The sequence below is a fragment of the Phalaenopsis equestris genome, unplaced genomic scaffold (assembly GCF_001263595.1).
Source record: "Phalaenopsis equestris unplaced genomic scaffold, ASM126359v1 Scaffold001245, whole genome shotgun sequence".
In the NCBI taxonomy this organism is placed as follows: Eukaryota; Viridiplantae; Streptophyta; class Magnoliopsida; order Asparagales; family Orchidaceae; genus Phalaenopsis; species Phalaenopsis equestris.
Window position 1 is genome coordinate 102,901 of NW_018165684.1, and position 26,795 is coordinate 129,695.

The window sequence follows — 26,795 nt, forward strand, 5'->3', positions numbered from 1 at the left end:
ATACATAGCAATATATATATTATGATTCAAAATGCAATTAGCTTAAGAAAGGATGTCATATTACATAACTCGGTGAAAATATTAATCTGAGTAATAAATCAACAAATAAAATGCTAATTTATAATCAACTTAATAAAATGTTATTATAAGTTTTGAAGAGAAAGTTGATATTACAAAAACAATTAAAAAGTTCTAAATGTTGTTAAAATCTAATTAAACATAAAGAATATTGAATTAAAAGTTGCGCGCCACCGTATTTCCCAAAACAATTCCCATTGGAGTTTTGTATCTCCCTATATCCTTCTCATTTCGACATAACTGTTGGATAGGACTGTCAAACTGGCTCGTTATTTACAAACAGCTTGTGTTTGAAGGGTAAACCTTGAAATGTAAACGAGCAGAACACAACCAAACATTTTTTTCGTTTTCGGCTCGAATTGGCTCAAAAATAAATAAATAAATATGTGTGTGTGTTAAAAACGCTCAAGGGCTAATATATTAAAATTGAGAAGATACAGATAGGTTGTAAGACTGAGCCAAGAAAGGTACCTTACTCAAACAGTACAACACACAAAAAAGTAAATATACATGTAATACCAAAAACCAAAACAGCCAAAATGGGCAAAAAGTTAGGGATGACCCAATTTAGTCATGCCTCTGCCTCTATATCTAGGAAGGGAGTCAGCTAACAAATTGGTGAGTTGCGTGTCATTACCCGAAATAATCAATGTATGATCTATTAAATTCTTGAGCTCAAGTAGGTCACTATTCTTCTTCTTCCTCCTGGATGTGTAAACATATCATTCCTCGTCTGAAGACTGGCTCATCTGATCAGTGTGTTGGTCAACAGATTATCGAGCATGTATAAGTTGATAAATCCCTTGCGCCTGACTAAAGTAACGACTTGTCGTTCAAATGAGGTGGTGAAACCGCAGTAGAAGGATTGACAACCGTTGTAACCACAAAAGGTTCTAGTGTATGTAAAGTATGAATTGTCGCTTCTGCACCGGATACTTCCTGAAGATGAGCGGCTGCAAAGTTCTCCTGATTATCAGTCCAAACATATTCCTTTATAGGTAAGGATCATTCAATATTGTTTTCAATAAGGTTTGAAGGTGTAGGTTGCCCAGCAGAAACAGAAACAGTAGTGTCAGTGGGGTCTCCAGGGGAAATTAAATCAAACACAAATTCATATCTTGTGGTAATTTCCCCCACAGGTGGGGCAGATATGTCCAAAACAGTGGGGTTAGACTAATCTTTATTCACTTAAGCTGTAGATTTAAAGTTATGATGGAACTTGTGATATTTGTCAAAGGTATGCCCAAACATCTTACAGTGGGTACAATAGAAAGGTCTATGTTCCATGAAAATTTGTTGTCAATATCCATTATGTGTTGTGCCCAACCAGACTTCTGTAAATCAGGTAAAGTGATATCCTATTCCACAAGTATTTTGGCAATAGATGGGCTGGTTAAATTAAAGGTAGGTAGATCAAGCTTCATAGGATCCCAAGTATAACCCAATAGAGTAAAGAACCCGATGATTAAAAAAATGTAGTTTGAGACCAGGTAAACTAAATCATACTGGTACAGTGAGAGGTTCAAGGTTTGGGCTCAAAATCAGGAGACCACTTGAAAAATTTCATTACTATCCTGCACTGTTAAGATATTTTTTAAAGAAAATCTGAGCGTAGACTTCAGCAATAGTTAACTGAATCAACACATGTCTCTCATCAAAAAGACTCCCTTTCCACTTGTCTACTAGTTTGAGATCATACAAACTCTTTCTGATAATTTCCACAGCTAGATACCACCACTGAAATTTTCTAATAAGAGCAAATTTACATTTCTCAATCAATGTTAAAATTTCTAAATCAGAGAAAAAGGGTATTGTTTTCCCACATTTCTTACTCGTCTTCTTAACAAAAGGGCAGCCACCTGTACCATCATGACGTTTCTTATAGTTTGAGGAGAAGACATTAGCCGACTCCACCAGATTATTACTCACCACGTGAACGAAGGAGGTTTTGTCAGGTCCAACCAAAGGAGAGGGCGCACCCATCAAGCAGGGAGAGAGTCCACCTTCTATGACGCTTCGTATGCGCAGTACGAGAATGTATCAGAAAATGCGAGCCAACAGAAGCTCAGCATCGAAACAGAAGGCGTGAGCTGACAGAAGAGGAAGGAGACGCGAGCCGACAGAAGACGCGAGGACATGAAGACTCGAACTCAGAAGCTCGGCGTCGAAACAGACGATGACTCGAAAACGCGAGCCGACAGAATACGCGAAGAGGAAGGAGACGCGAAGAGCACAGTGTAGAAATAGACGAAGCTGAGGACCGATGAGATGCGAGCCCTTTTCCTTCGATCGCTTCTGAATCATACACGACTGAATCATACACGATGGAAATCGCCGTGCGAAACCCTAGCAGAGACGACGAAAATCGCCATCATTATATATACATAGCATCATTGATATTGGCAGAAGGTAGTGATTGAGCATTTTCCTTCGTATTGTTCAAACTGTCATATGTTCAGTCACTCCAGTTCTCAATGTCACCATCTACACCCCCAACTCAAACCAAAAAAGCACAGTGCTCCGCCAGATGCAGCAATTTCATCTCCTACTGATCAGCTCCAAGTTAATGACACTATTGATTATCAAAAGGAGACCACGGAAGACGTCACTATTCTCGCAAAAAATATGACAATCATTTAGTCCCCAATTGTAGCTCCCCCGCCTTTAAAACCTCCTATCGTGAGGGAGAGGTTGATTCTTCAGACCCCACTTGCCCTATAACCTATCACTAATAATACATGTGGCAATACTCCTACTGTTTCACTACCGCCTCATCAAGTAGAGCAAGTTGTTAATGTTACTCATGCTCATAGAGATCATGATATGTAACAGCCTACGCTTGTCCGGCCAACTTTGGAATCTACTGATCAGATGAGTCAATCGTCAGATGAGGAATTGCAGGTCTACACATCCAGGAGGAAGAATAAGAATGAAGATCTATTAGAGCTCAGGAATCTGATGGATGATACGTTGGTTACTACAGGCAATGATACTCACTTTAGCAATTCGTTAGCCGGCTCACTTCCGAGGACTAGAGGCAGAGGGAGAACTAAAATGGGACATCCCTAGCACTTTTACGCCTTTTGTGACTTTTTAGTTTTTTACCTTAATGTATCTTTGCTTTATTTGAGTTTTGTGTGTTGTATTGTGTGGTTGGTCTTTCTTTTAGGCCCTCTCATACAACTTTTCTGCATTTTTTTCGTATTTTAATATATATATAAATATATATATATATATATATAATCACGATGTCCGTTGCGGTCGAAAGCTCGAGCTTTGCTAGGGTTTTCAATGGAGTTCCCTTCGCATTTGATTCTACTGCTTGCTCTAAGGAGAGGAGCTTGCAACTCGTTTCGTCGACTCTCGCTCTAGTTTGCGTCTGCGTTGACTTCACAGATTGGCTCGCGTCTGCGTCGGTGTCCAGCGGTGTCCAGCTTCGATGATGCGCTTCTGCTTTCCACACCCGACAGTTTCTTTCCTTGTATTTTGACGCTTCTTCTATGCACGTTTGCACGCGTACTTCTCTCAGGCCCGACAGCGATTCTCCTATTTTGCGTCTGCGCCCGTCTTTCTCTCCAGCCCGACACAAGCTTCTCGCTGCATGTGACAATAGGCACGTCCCCTTGCTCTAATGGCACTTCCTTCTTATTTGGCTGAACCGGCAAAGGTCTCCTTCGCCCACGTGGTGGGTAACCCTCAGGTGGAGTCCGTGGTGGTATTCCCATCAAGCTATAAGGAATGTCGCGATGGTACAGATGATTGTCCTTTTGCTAAGAAAGAAGTAGGAAAGGCGGAAAAGAAATAATTTTTTCTCCGACTCAGAAATTTCTACCCAGACGGAAAAATTTAAGTTTGCTCTTATTGAAAAATTTCAGTGGGGACATCCACCTATGGATATTATCAGAAAGAGTCTAGATGATCTTAAGTCAGTAGGCAATTGGAAAGTGAGACTTATGGATAGGAGACATGTGTTGATCCAACTATCGATGGCTGAAGACTACATCAAAATTTTCTCCAAGAAATATCTTAATGTCGCATGAAAATCAATGAAAGTACTCAAGTGGTCTCCTGATTCGACCCAAACCATGAAACCCCCACCGTACCGGTATGGTTTAGTTTATCTAGTCTCCAGCTGCATTTTTTTCAACATAAGGTTCCCTACTCTATTGAGGACGTCATAAGTGATATTTTCAAACTGGATCTGCCTACTTTCAACCTAACCAGACCCTCGGTGCTTTTCAAACTGGATCTGTCTACTTTCAACCTAACCAGACCCTCGGTAGCCAGAATACTTGTGAAAAGGGATATTACTTTACCGGATGTTGTTAGGCACAACACACAATTGATATTGACAACATATCGTCATGAAACACAGACCCCCATATTGTACACACTGTAAGATGTTTGGTCATTTCTTATATAAATGTCACAAGCTCAATCCTAGTTTGAAAAGTAAGGTTTAAGTGAATAAGGATGAGCCTAACCCCACTGCTCTAGACATTTTACTTTCATCTAAGAATGATACTACCATACGGGAGGTATTTGTTGCCCCTAAGGACACCCCCATGACAGTGTTGTTACAGTTATTGCGAGTGATGTGATGCTGACACATTCAAACCTCATAGAAAACAATACTGATGGACTATTTCCTACAAATGATAGTGTTCAGACTGATATTTAAAAGGGTCTCGCAGCTCCACTTCTTCAAGAAGCATCCGGTGTAGAGGCAACTCATATTTCACATATACTAGAACCTATTGTGGGCGCTACAATTGGTATTCCTTCTGCTTCAGCTCTACCACCCCATCAAACTGATTCTTCGGAGGAGGAATGGCAGGTTTACACTTCCAGGAGAAAGAAGAAGAATGGAGATCTACTAGAGTTCAGAGTTCAGAAGTCTTATGGATGATAATTTGGTTACTTCGGGTAATGGTACGCACCTTACTAATCTGCTAGTTAGATCCCTTCCGAGAATTAGAGCCAGAGGCAGGACTAGAGTGGAATGACCCTCACTTCTTCAACGGCATGATGGTTTGGACTTTATTTTTTATTATTTGATTTCTATATATACCCTTTTTTTCAATTTTTGGTGTTGTACCGAGTGGGTTGGGTGTCTATTTTTAGGCCCACCCATACAACCTATCCGTATCTTTCTCTTCAGGATATCAGCCCTTGGGCTTTTACACACACACACACACACATATATATATATATATATATAAGCTAAATTTTATAAATTATTATTAATTAATATCTTTTAAATAAAAAATTTATCAAAATTTTAAAAAATTAAATCTTATAATACATAATAAATTATTTATAATAATATATTGATAATAGTTTATAAATGTTATATATTTATATAATAAAAGCTTTTATATATATATTTATATATATATGTTAACTATATATACTATATATTAAAAAGTTAAACCATAAATCCCTAATACGACCCACCATGCCTCCCCTTCTCCTCTCCTCTCAAAATCGCAAAACGAGTTCAGTCGCCTCCTCGTCTTTTCCTTCTCTCAAATTCGCCAAAATTGCTAGGTCTGAGAGACCGGAGGCCAGACCGCAAGAGTTAGGGTTTCATTCATTCTTTACTTCTCTTTGTCTTCAGCATTGGCTCAACTGCTGGATATTTTTGCTTGGTTGCTCCTTTGAGTCCTCTCTCTTTATAATAGCTTAGTAAGGCTATTGAGGTGTTATCTCTAAGTAACTTTTTTCTAACATTTCATATTTATCCTCGGGTTCGCCTCTTAGCTTAAATTTTCTTAAATTTCTTTTAGATTTATTTAGATTTTTTTGAGATAAATCTAATTTTTGGAGTTTTTGAGAGTGAAATCTTGACTATTTCCTTTCCAACTGTTTTTTTTAATGGCTTTGAAATCTGATATAAGAGTTTTACAAAGGGTTTATTGCGTTGTATACGGTGATTCTAATTATTTTATGGCTTTGAGATCTTATATCATGTTCTTAATGGGAGAAATTGATTTTACATGGATATCGAAGAACATCCTTCCTTCAACGGGAGAGTTACCATGGATGCCCATTGGGTTAGCCAAAGAACAGCTTAATCTTCTGGAAAATTTAAGAAATAATTACATACAGAATAAACATTGATATTTACAAACTAACCATCCAGATTATTTTCTGTTTTATTATAAATGCTAATTATATTCTTAAATTTGTCTGGAAATTATGATTGTGTTGCATTATTTTTGCATGTCTATTCTCTTATAACATTTCACTTATAATACGCATGATAGAATTTTGTCTACCTTCCATAATGTCCATTTATCATGGCCATATGTCTAGTCGATTGGTATATCAAATGCTAGTGCAAGCTAGAAGTTCTTATTATAAGATAAAATATAACAGTTTTAATCTTTAGAATTTTATAGGATTAGTATTTGCTTTGAAAACTTTGAAGTATAACAGTTACATAGAGGAGAAATTTTGGTAATGTACAAATATGGTTGCTGAAGTTGTGTGAAATGTTAAAACTAGACGACTGGGAATATAAAAAACTCTATGAATTGTGACAATTAAAGGTAGGAAAATTCTTTTGCACAGTTTTGAAGTTTTTATTTGACAAGTGTCACCACCTGACCTAGTGCTTAGATTAACTAAGGCGGGTACGAACGGTTAGACGACGAAAATCAAATCTCTAATGTTTTATTTCTATCCCTAATAGTTCAACATTCAAACATTCATGAAAGATTCACTAAATAAAGCAATTAAAATTAACAAAAAGAGATTTTTTGAACATTTTTGTATGTTGTTCTCGTCTAATGTACACATTATCTCTTCTAATATTCACCTTAATCAAGAACTTAAACCTGAAAAAAATGTTAAAACAACATAATAATATATCTAAAGATAATCCAGGAGCAATCACACTTCTAAACTATAATAATCCAAGAAAAAGAATTTAATATGAATGTCAATCTTTTATATCTCCATAAGAAATCCTTTACTATGCTAGTTTTTCAAGTCTTTTATATGAATTTTTGAATTTACTATCGCATGCACCAATAACCTTTGTTATTAAACTTTAACTTTACTTTTACTTTATACTTTTCACATACGTAACTGTCTGCTTAGAGAATCACCGTCAAAACAACCTAACACACCCTTGACTGATATTGCCCCATCGGCACAGCGATTATCGATCTACACATCACAATTGTCTAAAGTAGAAAAGTCCTTACATACTCATGACCGATATTATCATGTCGGCACACACCATTATCCTTACATACTCATGACCGATATTATCATGTCGGCACAGTGGTTAGCAATATAAACATCATCATTGTCTGGGGAGGTTAAGCTCTAATCTACTAGCCCCTGGCCGAAATTATTACGTCGACACAACAGTTAGTGAACTATCACAATTGTCTTGGGTGATAGAAAAACCTCTACACGAGCGAGTACACTAGCGTCTCTTGTTTGTATTATTAGAATGTGAACTCCTTTGAACATGCATATACAGGCATTCATACATAATTTATTTCACACTTTCACATCATGCAGTTTCTTTTATGAAACATTTACCTCTATCTGTTGATAAATAATACAAACTTACTATATTTATAAGTCATGAAATCAAGTAACATATTCACATTTTCTAAAATTTGAGAGGTTAAAAAATAATGTGGCATATATGTGTGATCATGCGATAAGCTTACATGCAGACCTCTACTAAGTCATGTTTAGACCTCTACATAAGTCATGCAATGATCTGATATCATTCTAAATTAAACTAAACAATTATGCAACTATATTCAACATGCACATCTATCCTGTCTGACAACATGAAGAACATATTGTTGAATTAGGGAATATATGAGAGAGAAACTCATTTTTCTAATTGTATGTTTGACAAGAGCTAATCCAAATTGATCATGTAGCAGATCTGCTACAGAACGAATATGTTTAAAAGCGGCGAGCGAAATGGGAGCAGCCTAAACCATGAAAATAGATTACGTCGTAATAGATCTGCTACAGAATAAGAGCTAATCCAAATTGATCATGTAATAGATCTGCTACATAACAAGAGCTAATCCACATATAGTTCTTCAAACCCGTATTTTCTAAACGAACAAGAGCTAATCCAAATTGATCTCGTAATAGATCTGCTACAGAACGAATACGTTTAAACGCGGCGAGCGAAATGGGAGCAGCCTAAACCGTGAAAATAGATTAGGTCGTAATGCTTGACATTCAAATGTGGAGACAAGGCATAAGCTAACAATATATAAAAATATAGTCCTTGGTCGTAATGCTAGACATCCAAACGTGGAGACAAGGCATGGAGGTTTGCCTATGCCTTTATGAAATAAAGAACAATCCAAAGTGGGTATTAAAACAGATAGAACATATTTGTAGTAATAGAGCGTGTTTAGAGATAGGGGAGTGTAAAATGTAGTAATAGAAATCATAAATATTAAAGAAATAAATGAAATAAGAAATAAAGAATAATAATATAATAAAAAAAGATAAAATAAAAATTTCATGAAATTCTTCATAAATTTGAGATTCATTAGTAATTAAATAGAATATGAATATAATATAACTTACTATGCTTATATAATATAGAATAGACTATTATTTTTACTATAGGGATAATATCAAACTACCTACCAATGAAGTAGTATGATTAATACATCAAATATTTTGGGGAAAGGTATGAAACAATTGAAAAAAAAAAAGAAGTGGTACTGGAAACATTTGACCTATATGCGCAAATGGAATTCGAGCAAATCTTCCCCTGGAGTAGAACAAGAACCTAAAAGAATTGAAATGGCTCATTCAGGAACAAGAAAATTACATCGTAATTTGAATTTCGATGAAACAATACATCAAGGAGAAGTAAGTTCAATAAGTTCATAAAATTCTTTTTGATTTTCTACATTATAGAATAGAGGTAAGGGGAAGGGGGCAAAACTCATTAAAAAAAAGAAATAGGATTGGAATCGACACATTGATTTTTTTTCACAATTCTTTTGAACCGTATGCATCCAAAGGTGCACGTACGGTTCCTCAGGGATACAATTTTGTCCTAATCAACCGACTTCATCGAGAAAGATTACTTTTTTTAGGCCAAGAGGTTGATAGCGAGATCTCGAATCAAATTGTTGGTCTCATGGTATATCTCAGCATAGAAGATGATACTAGGGATCTTTATTTATTTATAAATTCTCCAGGTGGATGGGTAATACCAGGAATAGCCATTTATGATACTATGCAATTTGTGTTACCAGATGTACATACAATATGTATGGGATTAGCCGCTTCAATGGGATCTTTCATTCTGGTCGGAGGAGAAATTACCAAACGTCTAGCATTCCCTCACGCTTGGCGCCAATGAGTTTTTTTTATTTGATAAAAAAAAAAAAAAGAATACTATGCCTTCGCTGTATCGAATATGAATCAAATAAAGAATAAGTAATAATAGTATGGCACTTCGAGTTCGATATGAACAAATCATTATTGTTTTTTTTTTCTAACATGAGATTTTGTATCGAAATAGTAGTATGAAAGAATGGTTATTCCCAATTTAATTTTCTGTGTCAAGCAAGAGTCAATTTCAGCGTCACAAACTATTACTGTTCCACAACAGAAGTCACTTTCTTATTTTTATGTTGTGAGAGGAAAGAATCAAAAAACAAGAAAAAATTCTTTTTTTTCCTTCTTAGATCTTATCAAAAAGAAACTTGGGGATTGCTAAACCACAGACGAGATAAATATATAAAGCAACAGAACCATCATAATATCTTTTTAACTACTACGAAAAGAAGGGTGGTAAATTGATCATTTAATGATTTCGACCATATAGGTTGTATTTCTTCTATTTGATAAAAGAATTCTATCAAAAAAAGAAAATCCATTGCAGAGCCATATGCAATGTACAAAAGATGTCTATAAGGTTGTTTACTTCTATTTTTTATTGTTATTGTTATTTTGATTCCCCTCATTTTAATCAATCCAATCGTGTGATATATAGATAGAAGAACCATTCATGATGTTTTAACAATATCATCAGGTTCATGATTCACCAACCTGCTAGTTCTTTTTACAAGGCACAAGCAAGGGATTTTATCCTGAAAGCAAAAGAACTATTGAAGTTTCGCGAAACTCTCACAATACAAAGAACGGGCAACCCTTTATGGGTTATATCCGAAGATATGGAAAGGGATGTTTTTATGTCAGCAACAGAAGCTCAAGCTCATGGCATCGTTGATCTTGTCGCGATCGAAAATGAAAATACTGGGAATTCCATATAAATATATGAATTCCTTTTAAAAATTCAAAATTTAGGTGTGAATAGAAATCATTCATAATCATCAATCATCAGGTTAAGATCGAGCTAAGTCAACCCGCTCTATTCTATCTAGAAGAAGATTCTATAGACACACCATGTCAAACATTAAACAACTTATTAGAAACGCAAGACAGCCAATAAGAAATGTCATGAAATCTCCCGCTCTTCGAGGATGTCCTCAGCGTCGAGCAACATGTACTAGGGTGATGTGCGACTCGTTAAGTTCAGATCATGAGTTTGAAGAAATGAAAAAAAATTTTCCGGTATCAACGACCACTACCAATGAATTAGGATAGATAGGGTGGAACACAGCCTTTTGATTGACTAGTATCAAGATTTATTATCTAGAGATAGGGGTGTAAAATGTAGTAATAGAAATCATAAGTATTAAAGAAATAAAAAATAATAATATAATAAAGAAAGATTGGTTATCATACCACACATGAGTCACTGGACATGTCAGTTTGATGTATCTCATTTGGTACCTTCGTATCCGAGAATCAACAAATTCAACCCCGCATTTTTCACAACATTTCGGGTCTTCTTTTTCAGTCTCAATTCCTCGGTAATTTCCACAAGCACAAATCCCACTTTTTATGGGTCCAGAATTTTTTTCACAAAACAATTCATCTTTTTTCCGGTTTATTAGTTTTATAATGAAAAGTATAGGGTTTTGTCATCTCTCCAACTATCTCTTCATTGGGTAGAATCTTTTTTGCCCAAGCCCTGATTTGTTGAGGGGAAACTGATCCAATATGAAGTTGTTGATGTTTATACTGGTCAATCATAGAATAGAAATTCTGATTGATTGAGATCAAGCTTCCTTCCTATCCATCTAGAAGTTATTTTCAGATACAAGGAAATGATTCAGTTCCACAGACAAAGATCGTAGTTCTCGAACGAGCAATCGAAAAGATTCTGGAGCACCCTCTGGGTTAGGGACTGTTGCCCCAATAATCATAGCACCAAGTACTTCTTGACGAGCTCTAATATGATCAGATTTGTAAGTAAGCATCTCTTGTAAGATATGAGCAACACCAAATCCCTCTAGAGCCCAAACTTCCATTTCCCCTACTCTTTGTCCCCCTTGTTTGGCCCTCCCTCTAAGGGGTTGTTGTGTAACAAGTGCGTAATGCCCACTGGAACGTCCATGGATTTTATCATCAACTTGATGGATTAATTTTAGGATATAGGACTTTCCTATTAGAACAGGTTGTTCAAAAAGATCTCCTGTTCTTCCATCAAATATTCTGCTTTTTCCCGGATATTCGGGTTCAAATACCCATGGATTTTTTGTTTTCTTACTGGCTTCATATAATTCGGAAAACACTAGTTTTCTTGAGGCCTCTTGCTCATATCTCTCATCAAAAGGTCCTATTCTATAATGTTTCTTTAGAAGATCCCCCGCTAACCCGAGTGAACATTCAAATATCTGTCCCACATTCATTCGTGAGGGGACTCCTAATGGGTTGAATACCATATCAACGGGCGTTCCATCTTGCAAATAGGGCATATCTTGTCTAGACAAAATCTTAGAAATTATACCCTTATTCCCATGCCTTCCAGCGTAGAAGATCGAAGAGCCTAGATATCATCTCATAGATTGATTGGTATTGTGCTTTTTCTTAGCAGAAAAAAGTTGTGATAGAATACGTTTTTTTTATCTCAAAGATATGGGGATACCTATTCCAATGTCAAAAATCTTCATCATGTTTAGTAGTTTCTGGATGGTTTCTCTTGCATTGCCAGGAATGAGTGGTTTTGTTGCAGAATTCTTACTTTTTTTTTGGAATAATTACCGGCCCAAATATTTTTTCATACCAAAAATGTTAATTACTTTTGTGATGTCAATTGGAATAATATTAAATTCTATTTTTTATTATCTATGTTACGATATTACGTCAGATTTTCTATGTATACAAGCTATTTAATATTACAAACTCGAATTTTTTTTAGTTTGGACTACGAGAACTCTTTGTCTCGATCTATATCTTTCTACCTGTAATAAGAATTGGTGTTTATCCTAATTTGTTCTCCCATTATCGGTTGACAACGTACAAGTCTATTTTTATAGATACTCATTCTTTTTTTAGATTCAATAAATTTCATTAATTGGAAAAAAAATCTTAGAATTCTTCGACTTTCATATTTTCACGATTCTTCGTTGTGCAATGAAAAAAAGGTAAGTGTTAATTAGAATTGTAATTAGATATATCTAAAGTTTTTGAGAACCTTTTGAATAATTCCTCTATTTAAATTTTCAAAGGTTCTCAGAAACTCGCACAAAATTTCATTGTGTATCTAACGATTCTTTTATGTATCCTTTATTTTTTATTTATTCTTTATGCAGTTTATTTTATTCAATTAGTTAATTAGATATTCATTGGAATGAGCCATAACTATGGAACCCAATTCCTAATAGATTGATCCCAAAATAGCATATCCAAATTAGGAGAAATCCTATAGAAGCTACAAATGCTGAATTCATAACTTGATCTTGCAATTTTCAATTTTTTTCAAGTATGTAAATAAATTGCAAATATGGTCCAAGTAATAAATGCCCAAGTTTCCTTAGTATTAATGGGAATATTTACGGAATCCCCATAAATAGGATCAAACCTTATTCCATGATATTTCCATAAGATTCCACTTTATTCTTTTTTTATTCTTAAACAAGCCCCCGATAAGGCTTGGTTGATCCATGATTTATGTTTCATCTTTCTTTTCCATTTTGATTGTTTCGAGAAAGATCTCGATCGATTCCGATTCTTTCTTTTCCTTTTGATTCTTTTTCGATCTGAGATTAATGAATCCATGGATCTATGTGTCTATATAGATCTTGTTCATGGATTAACGAAAATGCGCAAAAGCTCTATTTGCCTCTGTCATTCTATGAGTCTCTTCCTTTTTGCGTATGGCGTCGCCACTGCCTTTGGCAGCATCTACTAATTCGGAACTTAATCGGAAATCCATATTTCGACCCGGACGCTTTCGGGATGCCCCTAATAACCAACGAATGGCAAGCGCTTTTCCTTGTGTAGATCCTATTTCAATAGGAACTTGATGAGTCGATCCGCCTACACGTCTTGCTTTTACTGCTATATCGGGAGTTACTCCACGTATTGCTTGACGTAAAACAGATAGTGGATTTGTTTCTGTCTTTTGTTGAATCTTTTTCACGGCTCGATAGATAATTTGATAAGCCAATGATTTTTTTCCATTTTTCAGAATACGGTTAACCAACATGTTAACTAATCGATTACGATAAATTGGATCGGATTTTGCAGTTTTTTCTTCTGCAGTACCTCGACGTGACATGAGCGTGAAAGAGGTTCAAGAATCAGTTTTCTTTTGATAAGGGCTAAAAACGAATCACTTATTTTGGCTTTTTGACCCCATATTGTAGGGTGGATTTCAAAAGATATGAAAAATCTCCCTCCAAGCCGTACATACGACTTTCATCGAATACGGCTTTCCACAGAATTCTATATGTATCTATGAGATCGAGTATGGAATTCTGTTTACTCACTTTCACTTTAAATTGAGTATCCGTTTCCCCCCTTTTCCTGCTAGGATTGGAAATCTTGTATTCTCTTATTCCTTATTTTTTTCCACTCAAAGTTTTATTCTTTATGTTGTGCTAATTCAACACAAATTTTCATAGAATTTCTTGAATTTTATTTTCTAAAAAGTCCATTCATATTGAAACAAATAGCACACCCCTCTCGAAAGCAGCAATCAAACATAGAGTCTTTCAGTGGCATGTTTAGATCCTCTTCCTCATTCCTTAGAAAAAGTGAGCCACTGGTTCAGGTACAAGATACTATCATTACCGCCTGGACAATTAGACATCTAACCCATAATTGCAACGACCCAATTGCAAGAGCTGAGCTCTACCAACTGAGCTATATCCCCCGAGCCGGGTGAAGCATGCATAAAAGAGTGAGAGGCTTCTTCTATTCTTTTCCCTGGCGCAGTTGGGTCATCCTGGACTTGAACCAGAGACCTCACCCGTGAAGTAAATCATCGCACCTACGATCCAACCAATTGGGAGAGAATCAATATATTCTTTTTCTAGAGCGATTCAACCTTTCCTAAACCATTGTCGAACCTGATTAATTGCTCTTTGTTTTTAAAAAAAAAGGAGTTTCATTTTTGTAATTTTCTAATCGTTCCAAACTGTTGCAAGTAGCATTAATCAAATTTCTTTTTTCTCGTTCTATCTCATAGTATCCATTAGTTTGATACTCATCTGCTTCGATTTCCACTTTGTGTGATCTAACCCGAGCTCTTTCGAGATGTTCAATGGCTCCTCTACGTAATTCTTCTAAATTTCGAATAGTACTCAAGATCCTCTGTTTTCGCTTATCTAATAAATCATTTAATGAAAGTAGATTATCTTTCTTTTCATTTCACAATTTCATTTCACAACTATAATATCTACGGTGGATTCCCTTAACCAAGCCACTGCCTATGAGTCGCCGGATCATTTTTCAACAGGCACGCGGCCAGAGATCACATTCTCCTCCCACTGCTTGGGAGCTCACGGTTTCATGTTCAATTTCACACCCCGATGGGGGTTCTTTTCACCTTTCCACCTTTCCCTCACGGTCCCTCACGGTACTACTTCGCTATCGGTCACCCAGGAGTATTTAGCCTTGCAAGGTGGTCATTGCTGATTCACACGGGATTCCACGTGCCTCCAATAAAGTACTAAAACTAATAACTTCCAGTAGATTCACAAATCTAAAGTTTACTACATGCCATCTAGGGTACAGCACTCCACTTCGCCTAGCAACATGACGCTTGTATTGCTCTCCCACAACCCCTTTTTCACGGTTTAGGCTGCTCCCATTTCGCTCGCTGCTTTTAAACGTATTCATTCTGTAGCAGATCTATTACAGGATCAATTTGGATTAGCTTTTATTCGATTAGAAAATACGGTTCGAGGAACAATATGTGGAGCAATCAGGCATAAATTGATACCGACTCCTCAAAATTTGGTAACTTCAACTTCATTAACAACTACTTATAAATCATTTTTTGGCCTACACCCTTTATCTCAAGTTTTGGATCGAACTAATCCGTTGACACATTGTTCATGGGCAAAAATGGAGTTATTTGGAGGATTGACGGGGCAAACTGCTAGTTTTCGAATACGAGATATCCACCCAAGTCACTTTGGACGTATTTGTCCAATTGACACGTCCGAAGGAATCAATGTTGGACTTATAGGATCATTAGCTATTCATGTGAAGGTTGGTTATTGGGGATCTATAAAGAGTCCATTTTATGGATTATCTAAGAGATCAAAAGAGGCACAGATGGTTTACTTATCAACAAATAGATTCTTTGGCCTGGAATCTGGATATTCAAGAACAACAAATGTAGGACACATTTGTTGTTCTACATTTGTTTTTATGTCAGCGTGGAGGAAAATGGACTCTATTTTTACTGTGGTAATGATCTCTCTGGCATTACGACCTTTACCGCGTGCATGATACGCTTTTTCTTTATTGGGATAACCTAAGTACTCTCTTGCGGATCCATGAAACAACTCTCAGAAATCTTTTTTCCTTTTGAAAGATACAGGAGCGAAACAATCAACCTATTTCTATTGGAAGATCAAAAAGATTCTTCCAATGTCTCCTTTCTGGGTCCAATGGAATTCATAGGTATAGGAAGAAGCCCCATCAAATAGAGATTTTTTCTTTCGACCATCTTTCGATTGTTAATACGACATAGAAGGACCACTACTACAAGCCGTACTAAACCTTTGATCGTGAAATATCGATTGCTTGTTGCACACTGTGAATCACGTGAAAGTAGGATACTCCAAATTTGGCGGTCAAAGAGTTTCATAAAACATTCTTGGTGGAAAAAAAATGTGAGTGAAAGATCCCACTGAATCGAATTTGATCCAGGAATCTAAGAAATAGTGAGAATTCTTGATCTCTCTCAATATCTCTCTCAATTCAAATAACGTATCTGGGAGAGTAGTCATTCAATGAAAAAAAAAGATTTGTACAAACCAATTAAGTGATCCTATTTCCAAAGTTCCGCAAATAGGAATCATTGGAATATTATGAAATGTTCATAAACAGCACAACAAATATGATTAATACATTTATGATTCCCACAAAAACAACAAATAAGGTATTTTCCCTCGTCGTGTCCTTTATATGGAAATCAAGGGACAAGGAGTCATTCCCTTGACCCGTACTGATGAGGATTTGACTCCACGAGAAATTGAACAAAAAGCTGCCGAATTAGTCTATTTCTTGTGCGTACCCATTGAAGTATTTTGAAATGAACTGAAGAATAAAACTCAGCATGAGAGAAGGAAGTTAATACATCTCAAAAGTGGGAAGACGTATATGGAACAATAACTCTTTTGTATACGCATACACATGGCGTCTGGCTTCACTCTTTAGACTAGTAAAAGGTCTAATAAGTAATAAGTAAATAAGTCTAGATTCATCAAATATCCTAACATGTCTTTTGTTTTCGTAAAACATAATTCCTCTTTTTAGGCCTTTGAATTGATAACCTATCCCTACGCTTTCGTACTTTATAGAAATCTCAGATATAATCGACCAATGAAATAGGTTCATTAACAATTCACATCACGAATACAAAATGATAAAAAAGAAAGCATTGGCTTCCCTCTCATATCTTGTGTCTATAATATTTTTGCCCTGGTGGGTTTCTTTCTCATTTAAGAAATGTCTAGAAACTTGGGTTATTAATTGGTGGAATATTAGGCAATCTGAAATCCCTTTGAATGATATTCAAGAGAAAAATAGTCCATTTTTCCTAAGGACTATATTTTTATATATTGTTGAATTATAAAATATTGTAGACCATAGCTTACATGTAGACCTCTACTAAGTCATGTCTAGACCTCTACATGTCATGCAATGATCTGATATCATTCTAAATTAAACTAAATAATTATGCAACTATATTTAACATGCACATCTATCAACATAAAGAATATATTGTTGAATTAGGGAATACATGAAATCAAACATGCAATTAGAAATAGAAGTAGTTAAAGAAATTTAGAAATATAATTACTCGTCTCAATTAATAGGAGACCTCACCATTAGCTTAATCCTCAACTTGTTTACTAGTCTCTTTGACCTCAATTAACCTAATTTCATATTAACATAATAAACATATATCAATTTAATGTTTATAAAATTATAATAAACAAATATACCAAAAAAGTTTACCTTAACTCATAACTTAGGGTTTCAATAGGCTTCAGTTTTCTACTTCACATCAAAGACAGTCTCTTCTCTCACGATCTCTCTTGTGTTCTCTCATTTGTTCTGTTAGATTGTGTCAAAAATAACACGGCTCTTTAAGTTCCAACTGAAGAGGTGCTTCCATTTGATTATCAACATTTTTTTTACATTTATATAAGGATATTACATCAAAATGGTTTTATGGTTAGACATTCTGAGAACTTGGTGCTTGTCCAGAATGTTGTAGTTGCAATGAGCCTTTTTGGCTACTGCTGTTGGTTTTCACACATAGATTGCTGATTGAGCCTTTTTGGCTCCTTATGGTTGTTGGTTTTCAAATATAGATTGTTGACAATGACATTGAGCCTTTTTGGCTACTTATGGCAAGAGAACGCAGCTTTATTGTTTTGCATGGGCATACCATACTTTATAGTAATAATGATCATGGAGAAGGATTTCTCTGCATTACCGTTCATCCGTGTAATTTTAATTTAAACTTGATTAAAGCATGTGAATTTCTTTATAAAAGAATTGAGGGTTTTTGTAAGTTAAAACCAAGCACTTCGTTGTTCTTTTTGACCACACCAATCCACCAAGTTTCTTCTATAGTTTAAAGTTAAAGGTTGCTACAAAAGTCAATGGGAGCAAAAACAGCTCTATTGAATTATTACAATTGGCATTCCTCTTACTCGTGATTGCTTTTTATCAGGCCTTTGTGTGATTTTCCGTTATGAGATTCATTTGTTCCCAACGTTTTCTTTATTCTTTACTACAACGGTTTATCGTTATGGCTCTGGTTTTCACATAAGGTTTTTTGGATTATTGCAATTGTGCAATGTTTGGATTGTTTGATGCAAAGTCGCCTTTGTTTGGTTCGGGAATCTGTTGGTTCATTGGTTTTCCAATTGTGCTGGGAGCTAGATTTTTAAGCTATTATTTCTTGCTTATTTTTTATATTTGGTTAAGATGTTATTTGAGGCAATGAAGATTAAAAAATCTCATTACTGGTATAGTATCCGTGTTTGAAACCATTTTAAAGATGGGATTAAATAAAGTTGTCTAAGATAATTATTCTTACACTTTAACAATTTGGAAGGCAAACACATATGCATACGAAAATGAAAAATTAGAATAGTTTGTCTGGAATTTAAATTGATACCTTAGATATTAACTCCAATTTCACTGTGTTTGGGAGGCACATAAACTGTGCAACCGAATAGTTCATTTACAAGAAGGAGATGAAATGAATTCATAATGTATAATCTGAGCCTCACTTAATAATTACAACTTAACTTTTATTTTCGATTCTAAATTTTTTTTTTTTTTCTAATATATAAGAAAGATTTGCAGGTACAAGATCGCCATCGGCCCATCATCACTCAGTAATCAATACTCATTGGATAACATAAAGATTAAAGAATGAATACAAAATCATAGAGAGTTTAAACTTATTGTATTTAGGTGTGTATAAATCATAAATGCATGTGTAAGTGTAATTTTGTAAATGTGAATGTGCAATACAATTATATTTTATGTTTTGATTTTCATTTGAGAGTTTTCTTGAACTCGAGTTTAGATTATAGATTATAAATTTATAAAAATTTATTTTTTAAAATGAAAGTAAAACCTTTGAAGTAATATTCTTATTTGGCCAAAAATATTGACATTCTTATTGCGTAAAATTTTGTATCAAATTTACTCTTGAAATTTTTTTAATGTTTTATGATTCGAGATTAAAAAATTAACGCAAATAGTTTTTTAACAAAATTATTATTATAACGAGTCAATTTCGAGCCGAACACGAGCCGAGCACGAACACGAATAAGTAAATCGAATCGAACACGAACACACTATTCACGAGCTATTTCGAACAGGAGCCAATTTCGAACGAGCCGAACACGATCCCAATCTGAGCTCGCTTAGGCTAGGCTCGGCTCGTTTACAGCCCTACTACTAGACACGATATAGAAACCGAAGCCCCATCCTCATTCGCATGTCTCTGGTTTTCTTCTCCACCTTTGTCGCTCCTCTCTGTCACACAGAAATTTGCTCCTCTTGACAATGTACGAAGTCCCATCCCTCTGTAATTCGCCTCTCACGTACGACACCACAGCAGAATCTAAGTCATCCCTCACTACTCTCGACTCTTGCTATCATACAAAATCAAAATCCTTCATTTGCTTTGCTTCATAGCCAAACACAGGATCAATGCATACAAAAATCTCTTATGCTCCTAATTTACTTTCTTTCGCTTTGTTTTGCACCAACCCCAAGCCGCCCATTCTGCTTTGTTACGCATGACAGAGGCACAAAAACTACTCTTTTGTTGTTCCTCCTTGTATCGCATGATTCGCTTGCTTTGTTACGCATGACAAAGGCACAAAAACTACTTCTCTTTTGTTGTTCCTCCTTGTATCGCATGATTCGCCTTAGTCAAACGATTTTGCCTCACTCCCTCCACACAAATCGAAAGCCAGTCAGACGTCTCGATCCTCCCTACCTCACACCCGAGCCTGCCAAAATTTTATATGAATTTAGACTTCTAAATAAATAAAAATGTGAATTTAAACTTGAAAATCATTTTAAAATTTGAACTCTTTTGACTTATTAAAATTATTCAAAATATGGGCCAATATATTTGCATTAATAATTCAATTGCTCATTTAATTTGAAGTTAAATTTTTCAAACTTAGGCCACTATAGCTGAAAATCAATTCAAAATTAGGCTTCTCAAAATTAAGCTCTTAAGGTTTAAAATCATTCCAAGATTTGGGTTTTCAAACTTAAATTGGTAGGTTTGAATAATTAAATATTTGTGCTTTCTAGAAAACTTAATAAATTTGCGGACTTAGCTTAATCTAAAATTGAAATATCAAAATTCAGAAGCTAAGCTTCAATTAAAATTAAAGTGCCCTGGTTTGAAAAACTAAAGTTTGACTTCAAATTTAATCGTCACGGAATTCATAATATCATGTGCTAGCAAATAGAAGACGGTCCTTTGAATAAGTCAACGTATTTATGTGCATGCCATTAATATAGAGCTAACACATAAAGCTCCCAAAATTTTGAAAGTCAATATTCAATATGGAGGAAATATTTTGAGATTCGTGCAAATGTGTTGCGATTTTTTCCGGTAGTTGTACGAATGTTGTCAATTTTTGTGAATGCATTCTAATGGGATGTGAGAAGGATTTGTAAAAATTTAAAAAATGTTAAGCTTGTCTTTGTATTTTAAGACATCCCTAAGTTTAATGCATTTCATTAAGATATGGACGAGCATTTTAAAAAAATCTGCAATTGCAATTCTTCGATACATATACTGATATGTCTCACACTTGAGATGTGCGCACGATCTTAAAAATTATACAGCCCACGTGCTCCATTAAATTGAATAGTGTTTGAATTTCAAGAGTCTGAGAATGTTGCACGAGTTAAGTTAAAGCGTTCACTCAAACAATTCTTCTTCCGATAAACTAGCAAAATTCTTTTAAAAAATTTGAGATTATTCTAACATTAAAATCAAATCCAAGATAATTAAACAATAGATGTTGTCAATCGAGTCATCTTGCCTATAAAACAATCATGTAAATCTTACTCAACTAGCTCGATCCTCCTCTTAAGAACTCAACTGACGGGTATAGTAACTTTGAAATAACGTCCAAATCACTAATATAAGAATCTACAAGTCAAAATACATAGTCTGATCATCCTCCTTATTAGGACTAAAGTCGACTGGACTAACACGCTAAAAATATTAAAATTAACAAAATTTAAATAAAAATTAAGCATAAAAGTATTAAATGTTCAAATCTCTGATGACGGTCGTGTTGACTAAACATTTCAACAGAATGTGTCAACTTTAAATTAAGATCTTCAAACCAAATTTTTAAAACAAATAATTCAAAATACTCAAGTAAATTTTCACTTAAAAAATTAAAGCAAATCACATACACCCTCTGCAACAGTTTGTTGAAGATGAAAAACTTTTGATTAACTTCAGGTCACAAAAAAACTAATGTCACATCGATTGTATTAATATATTCACACTCAAATAATTTCACGCCAATAGGAAAGTGGCCTGAGTTAATTATCTGTGTGGTTTGTTCCAAAGGCTCTAAAAAATAGCGGTTACGATCAGGTGGTTGCCGCAAAATGGCATCAAAATATCATAGTTACGGTCGAAGCTTGTATGTTCCCTAACGAATTTATATCCTTTGAGTTGTGAATATGAGAGTAGAACTCATTGGCACAAAGCTTTTTGTTAACTTAAATTTGCTCCCTTAAACAAGCATTCACCCCAAATTTTTAAGAGTAACATAGACGAGTAACTCATGGTTGCTAACAAGAATCATTCAATCAGAGGGGTTTGACTACCTCCTCTAACAAAGTTGATCAGAGATCGCAAGGATCCAGGACAATAGAACCATGGGATCATGACGGGTTTGTCATCATTTCCCACACCATCCACTTTAAACTCCAGGTGATAAATTCAATAACTTCAAACTATATGTTTTAAATACTCAATGTTTAATCATTAATCCTAATTGAAAGTGTTCTTCCGTCATCAAGAGACGTAATTAAATATACGGGCTTGCATCTATGGGAAACCTTGAACACTATATCAAAAAGTCCTCAAAAATAAGAGTGAGATATCTCAGTAGTGGCTCGCCTACAATTAAGGTTGTCAAAAATCTCGTTGTTCGCAAATAGCTCGTATTTGGCTTGCTAAGCAACTCGTGTTTGGCCCGTTAAGCAGCTCGTGTTCTGCTAGTTTGTTGAGTAAAGGAGTCAAACATGAACATTTTTTTTAATTTCAAATTATAAGCAAGTCGAACACGAACATTTTGTTTGCTCATGTTCGGCTCGTTTTAGCTCGAAATGAAAAACGATATAATTATTTATATAAAAATATATTATATATTATTTATATAAAAATTTTATACATATTTATATATAAGTTTAAAGCATAACAGCTCGTGCGGTGATGTGGTTATGTCTCTTCTTTTGCATAGATTTGGTCTAGATTTGAATCCAACATCCTATATCTATTTTTTCCAAATAATTTTAAAAAATCAATTTCGAGCTGAACACGAGTACATCATTCATGAACCAATTTCAAACATGAACAGATTTCAAACTCGAGCAATTTTGAATAAGCCGAACACAAGTCAAGTCTGAGCTCGCTCAAGCTCGGTTAGTTTACAACCATATCTATAATCCAATTTGTCTTCTAAAAATTTGACCATTAAAGCTCTCAACAACAGCAGCAAAGAGTTTAGGGTATCAAAATTTTTAGAGCCCACAAAGAAAAGACATGTTAGGCATGACAATATATGTTATGTTGTGAAAAAAATGAAATAAGCTAGTGAGTGCCATTCAAATGATCTTGTGTGTAATCACTATTATACGTGACTAACATATTGCATGATTAAGCTTTCAGGTTTTTTGCTATGATTTGTTCCAATAAAATTAACTTAATAAATTTAAAAAATTCAATTTCATAATGATTACATGCAATTGATCATAATTTGAACTTTATGTAAAATTTTGATTAAACATGTCAAGTTGTTTCACTTTTTAGGTATTTAAATTTTATATATCATGATAAAATTTATGGTTCACTGAAATATTATTCGAGACGTCAAAGTTAAGTTTGAGTGAGGATTAAATTTTAGATTTAATAAATTTTGATGTTTGATTTAGTGTAAGATATAAATCATGTTAAAGTAATTTTATCATAAAAATATGATGCATGAATGCTCTAATGTTTATTAGAAGCTTAAAGTTTATTGAAATGTTTTGGGATGCTTACATAACAATGGATTGCATTATCTTATTAGATCTCCATCTAAGTTGGGTTATACTGCATATTTTGGTTTGTATCATTCAGATGATTGAGTTTAACACCTATTTAATCTAATGGGTAGAATTCCAAAATATGTTGCAAGTATACTCAATCAGTTGGTCAGATAAGATTGTCACAGCTTATACTTGACCAAGGAGTCATAGTAGGGTGCGACACATAAGCCTGTTGTGTTAAAAATATTTACATATCCGACCTTCCTTATGCTTCAATCTTTAAAAGCTCATACAAGAAACCTTTTTCGATTTATATAAATCACTATCTTATTTAGCTTGAATTTCATGTATCATGTTTAAACCTATATGATACTTACTATTTCCTTAATTATTGTTTTTTTCCATAAAATTCTTCATGCAAACCATATAAATTAAATAAGGAACATAATAAAGATACTAAACTACCGATATGCATCCTGACGAGTATCAATAATGATTCATTGCCTACTCTTATATAATCAGAGATAATGATATCACAACATAATGAATGAACAATCATTTTAGATAAATCCACCCCAAGTGGCGTAAATACTATAATTACAGATTTATAGAGCTTTAGATTTGACAAAACTATAAAAAGTTTGTTTGTGTTAAGGCTTTCGTTATAAACAATTCAATTGAAATGTTGATGTCATTTTGGTTTCTCTATGTATCTTTCTTCAAGAATTTGTATGTTACGAAAATAATAATTAAAAACAAATTTGATTTCAGCTTGATTGGCGGAGCTAATATAATCCTAATATTTTATCAAGAGGTTATCAGTAAGTTAAATCAATTTATCATCCTTAACAGAAAATTTGTTTATTCCCCTTCAAGATTCATTTTATCAATGTGTTCATTAAACACACTTAGATACATTTTGTACTACTGTTATCTGAAGACATACAATAATCAATTTGTTCACAATCTTTAAAGCGATTATTCAATTAGTCCTGATCTTTTTAATATGGTACATATTGTTCGATGTCAGCCCATTTTGAGTTTGTTTTGCTTGCAATACTACACTAATAAGTTTGGACTTGTCCAACCATATTCATTTCAACGAGTTTAGTCTTTTCAAAATTAAACAATGGCGCTAGAGCTGTCAAAATAGCTCGTTGTTCGCGAACAACGTGTTCGGCTCGTTTACGTTAAATAAATGAGCCGAACACAAACAAATTTTTAAAGCTCAAATTATAAACGAACCGAACACAAACTGTTCTTTGTTTGCTCGTGTTTGGCTCGTTTTAGCTCAAAATAGAAAAACATATATATAATTATCTATATAATAATATATTACATATATTATTTATATAATAATATTATATATATTTTTATATCTAAGTTTAAATCATAACACCTCGTGTGGTAACGAGGTTAATGTCTTCTTTTGCATACATTTGGTCCAGGTTTGAATCCAACACTTTACATCTCATTTTTTCAATTTAAATTTAACGAGTCAATTTCGAGCCAAACACGAGTCAAACACGAACACGAATAATTAAATCAAGTCGAACACGAACACACTGTTCACGAGTCAATTTCAAAAACGAGCCGATTTCAAACACGAGCAGTTTCGAAAGAGCCGAACACAAGGCAAGCCTGAGCTCGCTCAAGCTCGATTCGTTTACAACCCTAAATGGCACAAGCTATTCCAAATCATTGAGTCATTCTAAAAAATATATATAGGCTATGTCTTTCGTTGAATTAGGTTTACAGCCTTAATTCTTCTAATACTTATGTTGTATTTGTTAGGAATCATGATTTGCCAATTTTTTTCTTAAACATAAACTAGCAATTTCCTTATATTGGCCCACGTGTTATGTCTTACTGTAGTTGATGTAACAACGTAGTTATAAGCTTTGATACCAATTTGATGTAGGATGTTTAAAGATCTAGTGATACTTATGCAATTAATAATGGGATGAAATAAGAAAACACAAAAAAATTATAGTTAGCAGGACACTAATTATCAAGTTCATAGAAAACTTGTTGGATTTAATATAAGAAAAGCATAATTGCTTGGCTCATACAAAAAGATAGTTCAATCATCAAACAAATATTAAATTCTGGAAAAATTCAACAACTAATCAAATTTATGCTTAAAAAACTGCGGCATGCCTCTTACTCTTACAAAATCTGAATCACAAATATATAATCAGTGGCTAAACAAATTAGAAAACAAAAATATGGATAAAAATTGCCTCAGATAGAAGATGTAAGCCTCACATAAGTACAAAATGCCCTCCCTAAGCCCTCTATAGAAGTAGGAGTTCACACCTACAAAGCACTCAAAAAGCGCACGCACACCCAACAAACACAATTAGAGGAAAAAAATGAATATTTATTTCAATATTAAATCTCCAATGAATTTTACATGCCTGAGACGTACTATTTATCGGCTTCAGATGTTAAAAAATACAAAATTACACAAAAAAATAGAAATCTACTAAAATGTACCGGAAGGTTCTGATGCATCTAGTATGAACACCAGGAGTATAAGCTTCTTCATAACTTCTAATTGTAGAATTGCTTTAGGATAAAGACAAATATTTTTTTTTCAAAACAATACACCAACAGGAGACCCAATTGTGCGAATGTGGCACCAGTATGCTCTGAATGAGACAATTAGAAGGCAGCAATAGTAACCTAGCAAGAAAGGCAAAGAAGCGTGCAGTAGATTGGCAGGAAAGTCTGAGGTGACATGTAGCAAATAGTGACAATAGCAGGAGGTAACAGCGACAATGTATAGCGGGAAGTTGATGGGAATTGTGACAGGTAACACATAACCAAAGTGTTACTAATAGCAAGTGAGAAAGTTAACAAAAAAAAGAAAAAAAAACAGAAACAACAGCTATAAATACATTAACAATACCATGAGAAGAAAATAATAGTCAGTAGAAAGTAATCAATCTTATTATGGAACTGTTTATGAAATCCAAAGATGCTGATTATATTTTAATCAGCAAATTTAAAACCATGCAATAATGAGTTGCGCAACAGTTTATTAAAAAAATTATAGAACACAACAGTCTCATATAGGATTCAACACCATAGATACGCTCCTACACTTAAAATAAACTTGAAAAAGAAATACAAATAGACCGCATTCCCAATGAAAAGAAAGTAATGAAAAAATTACAGTTCAATTTCAAGAAAAACGAATGAAAAGAAACAAGCCATACACATAAATGTAATGAAAAAATTACAGTTCAATTTCAAGAAAAACAACCGAACCCAATATTTCACTGGTTAAACTAGTTAGGCGTCAACAAAACTAAAAATGCTACATTTTC

At 34.3% G+C, this 26,795-nt stretch overlaps 1 protein-coding gene across 2 annotated transcripts in view; it reads right to left on the bottom strand.

Annotated features, from left to right (window-relative positions):
* The window catches only part of LOC110033646 (conserved oligomeric Golgi complex subunit 3), a 121,776-nt gene that overhangs the window by 45,172 nt on the left and 49,809 nt on the right, over window positions 1-26,795 (bottom strand). The gene's annotated exons all lie outside the window — the stretch shown is intronic.